Source organism: Acinonyx jubatus, chromosome A3 (genome assembly GCF_027475565.1).
Source record: "Acinonyx jubatus isolate Ajub_Pintada_27869175 chromosome A3, VMU_Ajub_asm_v1.0, whole genome shotgun sequence".
Lineage (NCBI taxonomy): Eukaryota > Metazoa > Chordata > Mammalia > Carnivora > Felidae > Acinonyx > Acinonyx jubatus.
In genome coordinates this window covers 72,320,406-72,324,807 of record NC_069388.1, presented here as the reverse complement: position 1 = coordinate 72,324,807, position 4,402 = coordinate 72,320,406, and the positions used below count along the sequence as shown (strand labels likewise).

Sequence of the window (4,402 nt, the reverse complement as noted above, 5' to 3'; positions counted from 1 at the left end):
TTTTTTTTTTTTTTTTTTTTTGGTCTTCTTTTTTTTCGGTCTTCTTTTTTTTTCATTTGGAACATATTCTTCTGTCTCCTTATTTTGTCTGACTTGTACTGTTGATACCTATGTACTAGGTAGGTCGGCTATGTTTCTTGGTCTCGAAGGTGGTGGCCTTACATAGGAGTCTGGTGGGGCCCAGAAGCCCAATCCTCCCAGTCACCAGAATGAAGCATTCCAGGAGTGTTTCCTATATGGGCTGCATGAGCCCTCCTGTTGTGGTTGGGCTGATTGCTGCAGGCACACTGGTGGGCAGGGCTGGCCCTGGCCTGGACGGCTTAGAGGCCCAGTTATGGCTGCTGCAGGCATGAGAGTAGGTGGTGTTAGCCCATGGTATGGTCCAACCATGAGGCCAGGCCATTACTGTTGCTCTTCCTCTCTGGGGCAGGTGTCACCTTTGAGGGGTACTGGTCCTGGCCAAGGCTGCCTGTTGGGTGTGGCAGGATGGGAGCCTTTTTGGAGGGGCACCTACAGTGGGCATGCTGGGCAGGATGGGTCCACAGGGGAATGCCAGGGCAGGGCCAGTGGTGCTAACAAGGTGATGGAGAGTGTCATAATTGGTGCCTACCAGTGTCTGGCCAGGAAGGCTGAAGGAGGGCAAGAAAAGCGGTGCCTACCAGCACCACTGTTTTTTTAATTGTCTTCAGGTGTTTTCTCAGAGCAAGGTGTTCTGTATGAAGTTGTAGCCTTGGTGTGTCTGTAGGAGGAGGTGGCTCAGGATCTTCCTCCTCTGCCATCTTCTGAAGCAAGTTTATCTTTTCTCCCACTGTATACCTAGTTCTTACACACCTAACACATTGCCTGGCACATACTTCTAACGGAAATACATGTTTAATGAATAAGTATGGTTTGTTCATTGTTCTACAGATACCAGAGTTTTAAATTCCATTTGGTTTTAAATATGTATAAAGCATATACTACTGGCTCAGCAGCATGTGACCCTGTGGCCGGTCAGGGTGCTATGGGATGCACTGGGACAGGCATCGGGGGTCACGGAGGTGGCATGGAATGGGGCCTCTTTGCCTTTTGCCATCCTGACTCTTGTGAACGCCCCATATAAGCATGGCCTCTACTGCAGAGAAGACTCCATCCAGTACCCCTACTGTCCAGACACCATCACCCACGAGTTCATGGCTGGAGGTCACCATCACAGCCACCATCATCCTTGTCTCAACCAAGGAGGCCTGCCTGGTGCACACAGACTGCCTCTATTCCCACTCCAACTTCAACAACAGAGTGGCTGACTTCTATAAGGTGTTGAGAAAGTTCCTGTTTAGGGCTGCAATGAGTCTGTCACTGGCAGACCTGGCCAAGGTCACGATAGGCCATCTGTGGCCCAACTTCCTGGCTGAATGTGACCCTGACTTGAGCCACTTCAACTGCTCTGTCTACGTGCATGTGGAGAAGATGTGCAGGGAAAGCCTAGTAACATCACCGAGTCCAGAATGTCTTTCAACTCCGGACACTCCTCCTTTGGGATGTTTGTGGTGCTCTATGTGCAGGCAGGCATGGCTCTGCCCCAAGTGAGCACAGCTTCTGGGGCCCACAGTGCAGTTCTTCCTAGTGGCCTTTGCACCCTATGTTGGCTACAGCCGTGTGTCTGACCATAAGTACCAATCGAGTTATGCCCTTGTTGGCCTCCTGCAGGGGATGCTGGTGGCTGGCCTCACCATTAGCTACATTTCTAACTTCTTCAAGGCCTGGCCTCCATAGCGCTGCCTGGAGGAGGAGGAGCTGGGACTGAAGCCCAGACGGTCACTGACCCTGACCCTGACCCTGACCCTGAGTGAGGCTGACCACAACCACCCGGGTACCCTGTCTCCTCCTCCTGAGGCAGGTGCCTGTCTCTGTGTCCAACTAGGGCTCAGTGTGTTCATGGTCCTGGCAGAGGCCTCTCCTGGGGTGGTGGTGAGGGCTCTGGATAGGCTCTGGGTGCCCCATGCTGGCTGCCAGCGGGGTTTCCACTAACCCCACCTCTTGTGCATGGGGCCAGGGGCCTGGGGACGCACAGGGCAGCCCCAGCATTTGGAAGGGGGACCTTGTCCTCTTATTTCCCTTAGAACCCTCCTATATTGAATTAGAGGGAAGCAAGAGATCCAGATAGATGCTTTTTTTGTAAAGTGCAATGTATGTGTATATGTGGACTTCCAATAAAATAGAGTGTTTGCTTGACAAATGGTGTCAGCCTCTATTCTCGCTCTTTTTTTTTAACGTTTATTTATTTATTTAGAGAAAGAGAGAGAGTGCAAGTGGGGGAGGGGCAGAGAGAGAGGGAGAGAGAGAATCCCAAGCAGGCTCCACACTCATCCCAGAGAGGGACATGGGGCTTGAGCTCACTACTGTGAGATCATGACCTGAGCTAAATTAAGAGTCCATTGCTTAACCAACTGAGTCACCCAGGCACCCCTGTCAGCCTCTATTCTTTATGACCATTCTGAGCACTGAGCCATTCTGAGCCCTCAGTTAGGGGCTCAACTGAGTTAGGCATCAGAGTAGCTGGTTGCAGTACTGTGGTTTAGAGGTATGGGGAGGGCAGTGTACTCTTTTCCTTGGTCCTCACCCTATGTATCTCTTCATCTTGTTGTTGATTCGTAGTTATCACATCCTTTCATAAGCTGGTAAACATAAAAAAAAACCAAAACAATCCAAAAAACCCTATACTAAATTGTTTTGGATTCAGTGAGCGTTAGTTATACTGTTTTTTTTCCTATACCAGTTATTATAGTAATCTTTTTAAATATAATTTATTGTTAAATTGGCTAACATACAGTGTGTAAAGTGTGCTCTTGGTTTATGGGGTTGATTTCCGTGGTTTGTTGCTTACATACAATACCCAGTGCTCATCCCAACAAATGCCCTCCTCAATGCCCATCACCCATTTTCCCCTCTCCCCCACCTCCCTATCAACCTTCAGATTGTTCTCTGTGTTTAAGAGTCTCTTGTGGTTTGCCTCCCTCCCTTTCTGTTTGTAACTATTTTCCCCCCTTCCCTTCCCCCATGGTCTTCTGTTAAGTTTCTCAAGATCCACATAAGAATGAAAACATATGATATTTGTCTTTCTCTGACTGTCTTATTTCAGTCAGTCTAATACCTTCCAGTTCCATCCACATTGCAGCAAATGGCATGATTTTATTTTTCCTCACTGCCAGGTAGTATTCCATTGTATATACAAACTACATCTTCTTTATCCATTCATCAGTTGATCCATAATTTGGCTATTGTTGAAAGCAATGCTATAAACATTGGGGGACATGTACTCCTATGCATCAGCACTCCTGTGTCCTTTGGATAAATTCCTAGTAGTGCTATTGATGGGTCATAGAGTAGCTCTATTTTTAATTTTTTGAGGAACCTCCATACTGTTTTCCAGAGCGGCTGCACCAGTTTGCATTCCCACCAGCAGTGCAAGAGGGTTCCTGTTTCTCCACATCCTCACCAGCATCTGTTGTTACTTTTAGCCACTCTGACTGGTGTGAGGTGATATCTCAGTATGGTTTTGATTTGTATTTCCCCGATGATGAGTGATGTTGAGCATCTTTTCATGTGTCTTTTGGGTATCTGGATGTTTTCTTTGGAAAAGTGTCTATTCATGTTTTCTTCCCATTTCTTCACTGGATTATTTGTTTTTTGGGTATTGAGTTAGGTAAGTTCTTTATAGATTTTGTATACTAACCCTTTATCCAATATGTCATTCTCAAATATCCTGTCCCATTCTGTCGGTTGCCTGTTAGTTTTGTTGACTGTTTCCTTTGCAGTGCAGAGGCTTTTTATCTTGATGAGGTCCCAATAGTTCATTTTTGCTTTTAATTCCCTTGCCTTCGGAGATGTGTTGAGCAAGAACTTGCTGTGACTAAGGTCAAAGAGGTTGTTGCTTGCTTTCTTCTCTAGGGTTTTGATGGTTTCCTGTCTCACATTTAGGTCTTTCATCCATTTTGAGTTTATTTTTTACACCAGTTATTATAGTAATAATAACTGCTATTTTCACAGAAGCTTACTCAACTGAGAAACTACCATGAAAAATCTCACTAATAATATTAAAATTAATATATAATTAATAAAATTAATGATACAGTCTTTTGCTCTTTTGCACATATTATAATAACACTGGTTTTTTAAAAATATTTTTTTCTGATTGAAAAAGTAATACTTATTCATAAGAAATTCTAAAGAGTATAGAAATATAGAAGAAAAATCGATTATAATTTCATCCCTGAAAATAGCCCCTATTGTCAGCCTGAGCTTTCTTCAGATTTTTATACCAAGATGTATAAGAATTATTATCTTACTAAAATATGATCCTACTATACATACTGTTTTGAAACTCCTTTTGGTTCTCTTAATACCTAAAGATATCTTTTTT

The 4,402-nt window shown here is 44.8% G+C and overlaps 1 pseudogene; it reads left to right on the top strand.

The window, feature by feature from the left end:
* Nucleotides 1–245: 245 nt before the first annotated feature.
* On the top strand, nucleotides 246–4,115 carry LOC106976762 (phospholipid phosphatase 2-like; annotated as a pseudogene).
* The last annotated feature ends 287 nt before the right edge of the window (nucleotides 4,116–4,402 follow it).